This window comes from Sphaeramia orbicularis, chromosome 1 (genome assembly GCF_902148855.1).
Source record: "Sphaeramia orbicularis chromosome 1, fSphaOr1.1, whole genome shotgun sequence".
Classification (NCBI taxonomy): Eukaryota; Metazoa; Chordata; class Actinopteri; order Kurtiformes; family Apogonidae; genus Sphaeramia; species Sphaeramia orbicularis.
The window spans coordinates 46898715-46914542 of NC_043957.1; positions in this window are offsets into that span (position 1 = coordinate 46898715).

Below are 15828 nucleotides of genomic sequence, written 5' to 3' on the forward strand. Positions count from 1 at the left end.
AAAATGTAAAAAGCTGTGTGAACATAAATTTGGGTCAAAATACAGTGTATGTGGGGTACTTTTTGCTTTTTATAATGGACACAGCCATTACAGGGTTATATGTAGTATTGATATTCTAAATTCTAAACAGTAGGGGAAGAACACCTACTAAACCAGAACACACTTAGGGCCTGATTTACTAAAGATTTGCATGAGTAAAAACATGTGCAAACTTGACTGCGCACGCAAAAACACGCTGAAGCTTATCTACTACTGCTACTACTACATCAGGAACTTGGGCTCAATACAAAATTTCAAATCACTATTAAAAACTCGACTGTTCAAACTTTCATTTTCTTGAGCCCTTTTGTTCTCTTTGTTCTTTTTGTTCTGTTTGTTTGTGAAGCGTCTCTGAGTGTCCAAAAAAGCGCTATATAAATTTGATGTATTATTATTCTTATTACTGACAGGATGCACTGAGGGTTGTGTCTCTCAAATGGACAAAAATAGCTCGCTCAACCCATTTAGCTTGTTTGCCTTGATGAATATGCAATATGGGTGTTTCTGCCAGAACGCACAAAATTATTGGGAGGAGTAGATGCAAATATTTATTTAGTGTGCATAATGTGATTTACCAAACCCAAAACTGATTGTGGTGGCTGATTTTGTGTCTACATTTAACACGTCTGAAAGTCAGGTTTTAACTGGCACAGCTTTGTGCAAAACTGGCTGCAGTTGTTGTGGCAAAAAGGCGGCATAAGCACAACCAAAGGCAATGCAGAGAATGAATATTTTCCACTTGCGTCAACAATTTTGGAATGACCGAAGAAAAAATCCTTGAGACGTATGGCCCCACCTACTTTTACGGGACTCTTGTAGCAAAGGCTTCCACTTGATCTGATGATTGTGAATAAAAATACGCACTGACATTAGGCTACATTGGGACAAAATTATTTGCACCTAACAGTCATTCAATTCAACAACCAACATGCCCCCCTCACCCCACCCCACTGCCTCTAAAATGAATCTGGTGTCGCTGTCCAGCAATGCCATTTTAGAACTTCTAGATGAACTAGGGGATGATTTGGGGCCATTCACAAGGAGGAGTCATTGCAATACGTTCTGTGACAAAACTCCTTGCAACGTTACATTTGCTTGCATCTGGGTCATTCCAGTTACTGTTACCATTAGTGCTGGCGTATCCTGGAGCAGTTTTTCCAGCATACCGACCCCATGACATTCATTTTCCTCATCACGTGAGACCGGAGTTACTCACTACTCCCTCTAGTGGTTGCATAAATCCTCCGGACCATGGGTACAAACAATTTCAGTGCATATTTCTACACTCCAGTGCCTTGGCATCTGTCACGTAACATTATGCTATTTTAGGTCATTTGTTGAAAATATTTTAAAATAGAAATACTATATAAAGCGCTTTTAAAACAAGGTCTGTCATGTGCTATGTCACTGTGCTTAAGCTGTGCATCATAAAAATAAAATCAGAAAAAGAACGTGAACCTTTTTTACTTTTCTTATGAGAGTTATTTACCTTATTTTAATTTACTTCATTGCTTTTTTGCACAATTATTTATTGTATTTTATTCTAGTTTAACTGTTTTATGGTACTGTAGATGTAGTAGCCGTTGCATTTTATTTTTATGTTAAACTTTATTTGTTTATTTATTTATTTATTATTTTTACTCTGCAATTACCTGCATGAGAACTGCTATACATAGAAGTTGTAGTTTTTTTCCAATGTTTTTTTTTTTTTTTTTTTTTTTTTAATATATATGTATAAAAAAAAACAAAAACACACTGCATACTCTTGACTTTTTTTTCTGTGTTTTCCTCCGGTAAGTCAATTTTTCTCCATTTATAATGTCAGGCCAGCAGCGGAGGGACATTTTTCTCTGAGAACGTGCAGTTCCTGTAGCTACAAACATGCAGAACATGTGGAGTCTGCCCTGAAACAAATGAATGTGAGCCTCACTTGTATGATGACATCAATTTTGCACGCCAGAAAACTGAAAGGAGCAGGTGCAGGCTACAAATCACAGTCTATCTTTCATAAATGACAGTCTACATGTATGTGTTTGCGATGATGAAAATGTGTGAAAATCATTCGGACTAAGCTGCGGTACCTTGCTTCCAACAAAAGCTAAGCGGACAAAACCTATATTTGCCTCGATGTCAGAGTAAATTAATTATATGTTCACTCAAAATATTTAAGTGCTAACAGCTAAGCAGTAGTAAGACATCCACCATCATTAAGCGGACATAAACAGTGTGAGTCAGTTCTGTAAATACCTAACGGTAGGGTATTGAACTGGATGTCTGTGCTTGTATTAAATTCTATAAAGTATCTGCAGACCACAGGATGGCTGGAAGCTTATATAAACAAGTCTAGTTTGAGGTCACTCTACAGCCAAGACTTCATTCCTAATATAGTTTAGACAGAGTGCCAGATACTACGCTGTAACTACCTAGGTATACACAGGCTGTGATAATGAGGCTGGCAGTGATATACAGAAAGGAGCTGGCAGCAGCAGCCGCTCGCAGGAAATGTTGCCAAAGTAGCAGACTGCAGCTCTAGGCCGACATATTTTACCTTTATAAGGAGAACTGGCTCTTCTTTTCTCTTCTGCCTCAATCACATGAATCTGTTGGACGTGGGCAGTAAAGCACGGTGAAGTAGAGTAACAGTGAGTTTAGGCAGAAGGGGTGGCTGCTGGCTTTGGTTTACAGTGTTCCTCTTGGACAAATCACCCCTGTCTGTGTTGGTTTTTAAAACACCGTGTCATTCCACCTCTCAGCTACAAAAAAAGAAAGCTAAGCAACCGTTTGGAAATAGAGTCTTAAAGGAAATTGCTTGCGCTATCCCCCAAGTGAGAGGTACATTCTGAAGATATACTGTATATTATGAATGCTGTTCTCAGATTTTATGTCACCAATACTCGGCTGAAGTATTCGCTTTGAGCAGCCGAGAAGGACCAGTAAAGTGTATGAAGGATTTTAAACGTCTGTGTGGCATCTATATCCGACAAAAACAGCAAGTTCCCTGGGGCAACATCGCTGTCTACCTACACTTTATTAAAGACCCTGTGGAGTCATTCTGTTAATACAGTAAATACCTGTAACCAACACAGGAGGAAGCATTCACATCCCTCAGACTTTTTTTCTTTTCAACATGTGTGCTTCTGTTTGCTGTTTTCCAAAAGGAGCTGAATTCCTCTTTTTTTTCCCCTTTAACTCCTTAGCCCCTAAGACATGATTTCAGTCAGACACGCTGCTGTGAATTTGAGTCTGTAGAAGTATCATAAAAGCTGCTGTGAATATGTGCTTGTGTTCCTTTTCTTCAGTGGTTTTGCTTTACTGTGTGTTTTAGGGTCAAAACTGGGTGAAATAACAGAAAAAGACAAAGAGAGAAATTGAACTTTGACAGGTTTTTACTAAATAAAATAAGGCACTGAGAATGTACAGCAATAAGAGATTTAGGATATTGAACATGAACTGTGAACTGGAACACACTGAACGACAACAAGGATTTGAATGTTAGTTTTAGTCATTTTTGTTTTGGGGCTCTTTTTTCTAAATCAGTCTAGCTACTTTGTGGCACTAGGTTGAACTCCAAAAAGCAGTTACATGGCCAAAACTCGGTAATAGCACAGCAAAAATAAAATAACGGAAAATCACCACAACAATACAAACAACAGTAAAAACAAGAAAAGCACTTGGAGAGCGCAGACCTCCGCCAAGGCAGATCAGTGGGCCCCCATTAAATCAGTCTAGCTACTTTGTGGCATTTGGTTGAACTCCAAAACAGCAGTTACATGGTCAAAACTTGGTAATAGCACAGCAAAAATAAAATAATGGAAAATCACCACAACAATACAAACAACAGTAAAAGTACTTGAAGAGTGCAGACCTCCGCCAAGGCAGATCAGGGGGCCCCCATGGCAACCCCCCCCCCCAACACACACACACCCGATCACCAAAATGTAATCATTTCTTCCTTGTGCCAGTATCAACATTTCCTGAACATTTCATGAAAATCCATCCATAACTTTTTGAGTTATCTTGCTAACAAACAAACAAACACACACACACACGCAAACACACAACTAGGTAACTAGCAAAGCACTCAGAGAGCACAGACCTCCGCCAAGGCAGATCATACCCCCCCCCATCACCACCAAAACTGAATCATTTGTTCCTTGTGCTAGTATCTACATTTCCTGAAAATTTCATTCAAATCCATCCATAACTTTTTGAGTTATCTTGCACACGGACAGACAAACAGACAAACCAACACCGGCAAAAACATAACCTCCTTGGTGGAGGTAAAAAAAAAAAAAAGTCTATTATTATAGCAGGTCTGTCTCACTCACTGTTCTGTGATTTTGCCCCCCATTACACAGGTAGCCTGGGGTGCACTGAGCATGCTCAGATGTCTATGGAAGGAACAAGGTCTATTCTATCAGCATGTTTTGAAATTTTTCCTTTTGAGGAAATGGTTAACACTTAAAATAAATCGTACATTTAAAACGGTCACCATAGACACATCAGGGGCTAAAGGATTAATGGACTAAAATCCTAATTAGTAAGTAAGTAAATTTTATTTGTAAGGCACTATTCACAGGTAAAATCACAAAGTGCTTTACAGTTGAAAATAAAATGTCATACATACACCAAGATAAAAACAAAACAATGGCACACAGAAACAGATAATAACACAAGCCCAAAAAGAAAAAAAAATCAACCTGGGTTAAATGCCTGCCTGAAAAAATAAGTTTTAAGCTCCTTTTTAAAGAAGTCAATGGACTTTATGCTACGTAGAGTTAGAGGTAGTGCATTATAAAGGCGTGGAGCACTGTCTTGGAAAGAGCGCTCTGCTCTTGTTCTAAATTGGGTGCAAGGAACCATCAAGAGTCTCAGGTTTGATGACCTTAATGAGCGCAAGGGAGAATAGGGTCTCAGGAGCTCAACTACGTAGAGGGGCTTGACTGTGAAGGGCTCTAAAGGTAAGAACTAAGATCTTAAGCTGAATTCTAAAAGTGACTGGCAACCAGTGGAGGGAATATAAAACCGGGCTAATGTGATCTCTTTTCTTGGTTCCCGTTAAAAGCCTTACTGCTGCATTTTGCACAGACTGTAGGCGATCAACAGCTTTTTTGTTCAAACACATAAAAAGAGCATTGCAGTAATCAATGTGGAAAGAAACAAAAGCATGTATGATCATCTCCATTTCAGTTTTGAGTTTTCTATGAAACCAGAGACCTCAGTTTTGAAATATTTCGCAAGTGATAAAAGCAGTTTTTTACTAGCTGCTTACAGTGACAGTCCAAGGACATAGCTGTGTCAAAGAAAAGTGTAATTAGTTAAGTTACACTTAACCCTTTAGTGCCAAACATTTTATATTTGATACATGAGTTTTAAAGCCCTCAACATTTTTTTTCTTGAAAAACCTGATGTATGCAATTAGATACATGCAATGCATGGATAATCCACCAGAGGGGAGGAATTAATTCACCAGAGGCCTTTCCAGTGACACTACAAGACTGTCATTAATGAGGAAGGAGGCAGAACTTTGACAATTTTAAAAAGGAATTAGCAATTTATTAGACATGTTTGTGTTATATTATGCTTTTGTTTGTTCAAAAATAATAATATTTGAGCATTGAGACCTGATGTATCAAATATGATACAAAATTGAAACTCATACATGGAAATTAATATTTGGAAAAAAAAAATCCAGAAGGACCAATAAAGGCTCCGGTTTCAAAGAACTGGAATTTTCTGTCAGTGATTTAATGGTTCAGGCTTTACAGGCTTTAGTATTTGGTATTTCACCTTCCTTCACACCTCATTTTATCTTTGAATGTAATATTCGAATAAGGAGCTGTAATTGAGACTGTGTGTTCTTTTCTAAGTGTGTCTATGCTGTGAAGTCACAACCTTGACCTTTGACAACCAAAATTGAATCTGTTCATCCTCGAGTCTAAGGGAATTTGTGCCAAATTAGAAAAAAAAATCCTTCAAGGCATGCCTTGGACATTTTGTTCATATAAATGAAAGAAGGTCACAGCAACCTTAAACTTTGACCGCCAAGATTTGTTCAATTCATCTTTCAGTCTAAGTGAACATTTGTGCCGTATTTTGTGCCATTCTGTCAATTTTCAAGGTAAAGAGAATGACTGATATATTAATGGACAGACAGACCTTCTTAAAAAAATGAACTGCAAATGCACATAAGAATAGGTACATCATGCATGATAATTTTTTTCATACCTATGCCAGTTCTTGATCATTTTTATATATTTTACGCATTATGAAATACCAATTCCTATCACATTTTCATGTTGCTGCAGGTTTAAATACAAATCTGTAATGGTGCCTCTGGATAAGCACAACAGGTACCGCTTCAGGCAGATTGCAAGCCTTGCATTCTAATGCTCACTGTAACCATTAGTTATTGTATCTATCTTCCCTTCTCACATGAGTAATCCTGCCTTCAAACATGGTGTAATGAAATGCCATATGGCCTCTTTGGTTCATGTCTGATAATGATGAAGAAAAGAATAACATCAACTTATTTTGATGACAAAGCACCAGATTGGTTAAACGTCTTTGGTGTTAAAGATGGGCTTACAGGTTTGGATGAAGATATTAAGTGTCAGCAAAGCAGGTAAACAACAGATTTCAGCAGCAGACTGACTGCTCAGCAGATGCAGAGCAGACTGTGGCATGCCTAGAGCACATCACAGAGGGAGTACTGGATGTCTGTGTAATAGTGCATCGCTGCTTGTTCTGAGGATATCTTAAATTTCGATACTTCAGCATATTATATATTAAATTAATGGCAGCTGCTGATACAGATCAACTCTCAGTCTAAATGAGGAAAGACAGAAAAGGTGCTTTTTTCATCATTTCCACTTGTTTACAACTAGCTTAACATGCGGAAAATAAAAGGTAAACCATCCTATTGCTGAGAATTTGACCACAGTATCATGATGTTGTAACAAGGTGGAAATAGAAGTTTGTACTAACTCTCTTATCCAAACTTTTATCTTTGCTATTTCACATTCCTTTTATTTTTTTGCTCAGGTTTAGTCACATGCTTTTATTTACTTACACCTAGACCTGGCGTCATGCCCGCTGTGATTTTGGGAAGGAAACTATAAATATAAAATGTGAAATAGGATATTTGCTATTGTATGATGCTACTGTAGTGGCACCAGAGATATTCCGATTATCTCTGAGTAAATAAGCAATGGCAATGCAACAAACCAGGAACTGAAATTACTTCAGATCTTTGTATCTGTAGATCTTCATCTTCATGTATTCATTCATGTTCTGTCAAAACCAGTGATACTTCCATATTCTCCTAATAATGAAGAATGTGAAAGCTGTTGAAGTAGGTAGTAGTATAAGTAGTAGTTGCACTAGCAGTAGTAGTAGTAGTTCCACTAGTAGTAGTAATAGTAGTAGTAGTAATAGTAGTTTCAATAGTAGTAGTAGTAGTAGTAGTAGTAGTAGTAGTAATAGTAATAATAATAATAGTAGTTCCACTAGTAGTAATAATTGCACTACTACTAGTAGTAGTAATAGTGGTGGTAGTAGTAGTTGCACTAGTAGTAGTAGTAGTAGTAGTAGTTGCACTAGCAGCAGTAGTAGTAGTGGTTGCACTGGTAGTAGCAGTAGTAGTACTGCTAGTAGTAGTTGCACTAGTAGTAGAAGCAGTAGTTCCACTAGTGGTAGTAGTAGTAGTTTCACTAGTAGTAGTAGTAGTTCCAGTAGTAGTAGTAGTAGTAATAGTAGTAGTAGTAGTAATAGTAGTAGTAGTAATAATAATAGTAGTAGTTCCACTACTAGTAGTAGTAGTTGCACTAGTAGTAGTAGTAGTAGTAGTAGTAATAGTACTAGTAGTAGTAATAGTAGTAGTAGTAGTAGTAGTAGTAGTAGTAGTAATAATAGTAGTAGTAGTACTAGTAGTAGTAATTGTAGTAGTAGTAGTAGTAGTAGTAGTAGTAGTACTAGTAGTAGTAGTAGTAGTAGTAATAGTAGTAGTAGTAGTACTAGTAGTAGTAGTAGTACTAGTAGTAGTAGTAGTAGTAGTAGTAGTAGTAGTACTAGTAGTAGTACTAGTAGTAGTAGTAGTAGTACTAGGGGAAATGGCTGTTGTTGTTCCTTTGTAAAATGGCAGTGACTGCAACAACTGGTGCTATTCTCTGAAACGCAGTGTTCTATTTCTCCTTTTATATGTATAATTTTAAAAGTTCCTGTATTTTTATTGTTATTAACTGTTAATATAAACATCTCTGTCCTTATAAAAGTAGCAAATAAGAAAACTGTTTTACTTTTTCGCTATGTGCAGCCCAAATTCTATGACCAGTCTTGTTATGTCGCTGTCAATGCAATATTACCATAAACCTCTAAATAGCTTAAGAGGGGATTTAGCAAACTAACAGATCACTACAACTATAAGATAGGGTATACTGACAGGATGGCACCACAGCCATGACAGATCTAGAACATTTTCATAGTGTAGCAAGAGGTCACTGCAGTGTTTTGCACCACAAAACTCTTTTTAAGGTTTTTGTTCCATCATGCCCTGTATTACCACACAAACAAAGGGTTGTTGATGCAAAACAGGATCAAGACAAGTATTCAGATAAAACCAAACAGTGCCCTTGAAAAGTGAACATTGTACTAGCAAGATGAAAATATTGTGTTCCGTAAAAAATACAGTTATTCCCTCGAAGAGGTAGTAGAATAGAAAAATGTCAGTTTACTAGTTTCATGTCTGTCTTCTCCTCATTAATTGTCCTTTGCTATCTAGATGTAGAAGTAAATAAATATGATACAACAGCTCTTATTCATTGTACCACAAGTGGGTTTTGTTTTTCAATTTGCCACTGTTAGTTTTACATTTGTTTTCATGAAACGATGGTGTGGTTTTTCAGACTTGTGCTATAGTGACATATGACTGCTCTCATCCATAGAATGGCTGAGGGGAGGAATTGCATTGGAGATCCGCTGAATTATGACAGCTACACAACATAACACAGAGACACAACCAGGGTATGGAGCAATCTGCAGAGTGGGTTTGACAAATGTGAGCAGCTGTTATGATGTTGGCAGGAGGCTCAGCTACCAGGACACATCCTCCCATGGTGCATCACTGCAGCTGGGTGGAGTTCAGAGGTCTGGGCATTTGGGTGAGGACAATACACTTATATTACTGTTGGACACAAGGGAGTGGGTGTGTGAGAACGTAGAACTATGAGAACACCCAGGTGACAGGTAGCTGTGTGGACGACCATCAGAGTTTGCAATTAGGAGAACTAAGACTGGGAGGACTGGGGGGAGGCCAGTGCACAGTCCCAGTACTGCAAATAAAGACAGAAAAGAAAAGAAAAGAAAAGAAAAGAAAAGAAAAGAAAAGAAAAGAAAAGAAAAGAAAAGGAGGGCTAAGTTCAGATAAGAAAAGATAAGATAAGAAAAGGAAAGTTAAGATACATTAAGACAAGGAAAGTTAAGTTAAGACTAGTTAAGGTAAGATAAGGAAAGTTAAGATAAGGAAAGTTAAGTTAAGACTAGTTAAGGTAAGATAAGGAAAGTTAAGATAAGATAAAATAAGATAAGTTAAAATAAGAAAAGGAATGTTAAGATAAGTTAAGACAAGGAAAGTTAAGTTAAGACTAGTTAAGGTAAGATGAGGAAAGTTAAGATAAGATAAAATAAGATAAGTTAAAATAAGAAAAGGAACATTAAGATAAGATAAGATAAGGAAAGTTAAGACAAGGAAAGTTAAGATAAGATAAGGAAAGTTAAGTTAAGACTAGTTAAGGTAAGATAAGCAAAGTTAAGATAAGATAAAGTAAGATAAGTTAAAATAAGGAAAGGAACGTTAAGATAAGTTAGTTAAGATAAGAAAAGGAAAGTTAAGTTAAAACAAGGAAAGTTAAGATAAGAAAAGGAAAGTTAAGACAAGACAAGGAAAGTTAAGATAAGATAAGGAAACTTAAGATAAGATAAGGAAAGTTAAGTTAAGACTAGTTAAGGTAAGATAAGGAAAGTTAACATAAGTTAAAATAAGAAAAGGAATGTTAAGATAAGTTAAGATAAGTTAAGTTAAGATAAGACAAGGAAAGTTAAGTTAAGACTAGTTAAGGTAAGATAAGGAAAGTTAAGAAAAGATAAAATAAGATAAGTTAAAATAAGAAAGGGAACGTTAAGATAAGATAAGTTAAGATTAAAAAAGGAAAGTTAAGTTAAGACTAGTTAAGGTAAGAAAATGAAAGTTAAGATAAAATAAGATAAGTTAAAATAAGAAAAGGAACGTTAAGATAAGTTAAGATAAGAAAAGGAGTGTTAAATTAAGATAAGAAAAGATAAGATAAGGAAAGATAAGATTAGATAAGATAAGGAAAGTTAAGATAAGATAAGGTAAAGTAAGGTAAGTGAAGGCAAGGCCAGATAAGATAAGGAAAGGTAAGGTAAGGTAAGCAGAGTGAAGGCAAGGCCAGATAAGATACGTTAAGCAAAGTAAAGATAAGATAAGGTAAGGTAAGGAAAGTTAAGTTAAGATAAGGCAAGGCAAGATAAGATAAAATAAGGAACAGTCAGGTAAGATAAGTGAAGGCAAGGCGAGATAAGATGAGATGAGATGAGATGAGATAAGACTTTATTGAACCCATTATGGACAAAGTTCACATTTGGCAGCAAGAAGTTCCTGAAATAAAGTGCAGGGAAGACAGGCTGAAAATGTACAGTTTGAAACATTTATAAAGATATTAAGAGAAAAAAAGAAATCTGTGATGTATAAATTTAGATTTACATAATTTATACATATTTACAATATAGATGCACATAATGTTATATGGGGGTGATATAGGGCATTTTATTCTAACATTTTGCATTGTTTTTATGGTAATCTGTTTTAGTAGTTTATAGCCTGTTGTGTTTCAGTCTTTAAGAGTTTTATGTGACTGAAAAAAAACTTTTGCAAGGACTTAAAATACAGTTATCGGAAAGAATATGTATGAGTGTTGGGCTCACAGGAAGAAACAGATTCAAGAAAAGTGGACATACTGTTCAGACTGTTAGCAAAGAAAGCTAAATGTTCTATAAAACATCTTTGAGAGCAAGAGGTTATGAACAGCACAGATGAGTTGAGGGTCGATGGATCAAGTATCCATTAATATGTGTGAGGCCATTATCGGAGCTCTGCTGTGGTGTACCGAGGTACAGAAATGCAACAGGTTCTGTGAGGAACATTAGAACCAGGCTGTACTTGGAACACCCCTGTTGTTTTCTGGTAGGCAGCAGGCAATGACTTCAATGCTCTTAAAGAGGACTTGAAACAAGAAATTCTATTACTGTTAGTAATGGGGTTTATTTTTGTTCTACCTCAGGTAAGACACAGCACTGCAGTACAACTTGTTATTCACTCAAATTTATCGGAATAGATTATTTTCTTACCTCTGCCAGGAGGTATTGTGATCACTTTGCTTTATCTGTTTGTTTGTTTGTGTGTTTGTTTGTTAGCAACTTTACGGGAAAACTATTACAACCATCTTTACCAAATTTTACCCACAGACAGGCCTAGGCCCTGGGACAAATCCATTAAATTTTGGGCCAAGTAGGCCAAAATTCAAGGTCACAGCAAGGTCACAAAATCTCAAATTTTCCTATCTCTCATCATTGAGCAATTTTCGAAAATTCATAAAAAAATTCTAAATAACTCAGATTAGCCTCCAATTTGATACACCCGTAGCTTATAACAATATCTTGTATCTGGCACAAAATTGTCCACATCCACTGTTGTTTAATTTAAAAAGAAATAGTCTATCCACACATGCACACCATTCGGGGTGCTTGGCGGAGGTTTGCATTCTCTGAATACTTGTTTATCTTTGTCACCAGTAGAGTAACAGCTGGGTGTTTATGTAAGGGGGTTAGTTAGGGATGGGAATCGAAAACCGGTTCTTTTAGAGAATCAGTTCCCAGTAGCTCGATTCCTTGGAATCATTTGCCTGCCTTCTTAACAATTCTGCTTATCAACTCCACCTTCGTTGCGCATGCATGATGACATCACATGAACGCTGCATTGTTTTGGTCAGAATGTAGCCAACATGGTGTTAAAGCAGAAACACTCCAAAAAGACGACACCAGGGACACTTGTAACACATGCAAAGCTTCCATTTCTTCAAAAGGGTAAAATCCCTTCAATATGTGCAAACATTTGTCCACACAGCATTTGATTCATTTACAGGAATGTCACGTATTTGATGTGCTACTTAGCGATGCTTGTGAATCTAGCGGCAAAGCAAACACCAGGCAGTCATCTGGGCCCGGTTCCAGCGCGGGTAACAAATATCCTGCCCCCTCAAATAAAAGTTTCCGAAGGTAGGGGAAAGGAAATGAGGTGCACAACAATGGGAGACATAGAGGAATTAGTAAAGTGTCTTAAGTTTCACTTTCACTGTACAGTGCTCCTCCACCCCAAACCGGGCCCAGTGTCATCTGTTATTATTATTTGTACATACTGGATGTTATATTTTCTGTGCACAGATGGAAATATAAAACAGTTGGTGCAAACACACCCATTTGTACTCTTTTATTCCCTCACCCAATAAGAATCGATAAGAGAATCGATAACGAATCGGACTGATAAGCAAAATCGATAATGGAATCGGAATTGTTAAATTCTTACCGATTCCCATCCTCAGGATTGGTGCATCTCTACTTTTAGGTTGTTACCAGGTGGAGTTACTGAAGTAAACACGTGATTATTGAAATAGGTGTAGTGTAAGTCATAACGCAGATTATATGTCATTATAACATACTCATAATATTACAGTGATACTACATTAAATATGATCACAGTTATTGTGACAAGACTGAGCAGATCATTATAAAAAAGGGAACGAAGGCAGAAGAATGAACAAAGACTACAGGAAAAAGAAACTGAACAAATCTGTCCATTTTATTTACTTTTAAATCCCTTAATGGTCTCGCCCCGCCCTTCCTTTCCACGCTACTGCAGCTTTATAACCCCCCCTCCCACACACACACACACACACACACACACACACACACTCTGAGGTCAGCTGACCAACTGCTCCTCAGTGTGCCAAAAACTCAGCCTAAGTTCAGGGGTGACCATGCCTCTGCTGCAGCAGCTCTTAAACTATGGAACCATCTGCCTCTCCATATCGGACAGGCCTCCTCTGTCTGGTTTTAAAACCCTTCCTAAAACCCATCTTTTCTCCTTGGCTTTTGAAACCATGTGAGATGTATGAATGTATTATTATTATTATTCTGTTGTTTTATTTGGTATTAGTTTATTGTTCTTTTTTTGTTGTTTTTAATTGTACAGCTTTTTAAGTTTTTTTTAAATCTACTTTTGTATTTTTCTGTGATGTAGTGTATGCTTACTTTTGTATGACTGCTTAACCAAAACCAAACCAAAAAAACACAACAACAAAAAAAAACAAACAACAACAACAACAAAAAGATAAATAATGTTATCAACTCCTCTTTACAATACTCAAGGCTGATTAAGAGTTAACATAATGTAAACTAATAACACATTTGTTCGTCAAAAGGACATAGAAGACAGCAGGACACTCTTGTAGACAGGAGAGAAAAAAGGATTCCATTGTTGATAAAACAAATTAATTTGTCCAAGAACAGAAAACTTAATCTTTTCCAACTTTAAAAAGAAAAGTAAATCATGCACCCATTGCACAAAAGTGAGTGGCAGAGGTTCCTTCCACTTAAAGAGAATCATACAACGGGCTAATAGTGTACAAAAAGCTATCGAGTCACTTTGGGCTTTGGACAATCCCAGCACAGGTGAGGAAACTCCAAAAATAGCCATTAGGGGGCATGGTTGCACTGATTTACCCAGAGCAATGCTAATCAAAGCAAAAATATACTGAACAACAAAAGAAACGCAAGTTTTGGTCGTTAATTTAGGCAAGAGTTCAGCTGTCCTGTTGAGTTGTCAACTGAGATACACATTACAATAAGTGAGTTGTAACCATCGGAGCGTGTGTTTGCAGGCAAACACGACCACGAGTGATGTTGAGCACGTTTACAAAGTATCGGAGGTGCGGTACGTTTCGAGTGATATGGTAGTGGGAGCAACAAATGGGAGTGGCAATTCCCTTTGTTTATCCGGGGGCTATAAAAGAAATGGTAAGATTCAAAAGTTACTGCATTACCACGATGCCTCGCCTTAACGATAATCTGAGAGAACGCGCCATTGGTATGCTTGATGCTGGTTTAACAGCTTGCAACGTTGCCAGACGTCTGCAAGTGCACGAGTCCACCATCGGTAGGCTGAGGACACGATTCCGTGACACAGGGACCACTCGGGACAGACCAAGATCCGGAAGACCACGTGTGACCACCCGTAATCAGGATTGTCATATTCGCTTGGCCCATCTCCGTGACCGTCAATTCAGTGCTACAAGGACAGCAAGAGAGACCCACTGTAAATTTCACAGCTGGATATAAATATCTCATATGAAACCAATATTCATAATAAAACTCCCATATAAACCAATACCGAAACATACTTGCGTTTCTTTTGTTGTTCAGTATATTATTCCAAAGAGTATTAAGATTTGAGCAAGTCCAAAACATGTGAACATGATTAGCAGGAGCAGCACCACAGCGGTTACAGTTTGGATTTACATCAGAGAAAATCTGTGCCATCTGCCGGTTGGTCCAAAAACAGCGATGTAAAATTTTACACTGCATAAATGACTGCTTAGCACAGACAGAAGATGTGGGAACCTTCTTTAAAATGCTAAGCCAAAGACTGCCACAAATTGTTAAATTTAACTCAGTTTCCCATTCTGCTTTTGAAACTGAGGGAAATGAATTTTGATTATTTAAAAATTTATTATATAGAGTTGAAATTATTCCCTTCAGTGCTTGGGGACGTTCTAAAATTGAGTCACATGGATTTCTTCCCAGACCATTAGGAAACTGTGACGTAGGCTGGCTGTTTAGTGGTTGGAGGTAAGTGACGAGGAAGGAGATGAGGCAGAGGCAGGAGATGGCGTGGTCCACAATTTTTTTAAAATATATTTTCAATAATCCTTTTTTCAGACAAAGTGCAGGTGCTAACAAAGTGTGAATGCTAAAAAGTGCAAATGCCAAAAAAAGTGCAAGTGCATATGGAGGTCGGAGCAGCAGCGTCTTCTCCAGCAGCAGAACCACAACTGATGAAAATGGGCGCTTTTTATAGTGTTCAGCCAACTGGATAAAACCACTACAACTCCACAGGGGAGTTACAAATCTACATACATTGTTAAAAGTAACCTAAAACCTCCATAACTAAAACCCACAACCTTAACCTACATAAAACCCAAGCTATATACCTAAAAACTCTAAACCCAAACACCAAAGATAAATAAAAACCCATAAACCAATAAAATACACCTCCTGGCTCCCCCACACATTTCTCTGCCTTGGTCAGGGCCGGAACTTTCTTAAGGGCTTATTAAGGGACTCTTTTTGCTGACGGACGTGGACACAAGGACAGTGTATGTACAAACATACTAAAACACCATTCACTAAACACTTTAAAATCCACAACCACACAGACACTACACAAAGCTAAACTTAAATATTGAACATTTACATTGCACTGCATCTGTTTGTGATCTAATTTATGTCTCCCTTTTTCTCCAGGGCCAAGCAATCATCAATTAAAATACAAGTGCCACTGGATGTAAAAACTGAAAAGGAAAGACAATAAAATCAATAAACTACTTTTAAAACCAATCATGTGCAATTATTTTGTTTGTGCAAATACGTTTGTTTAAA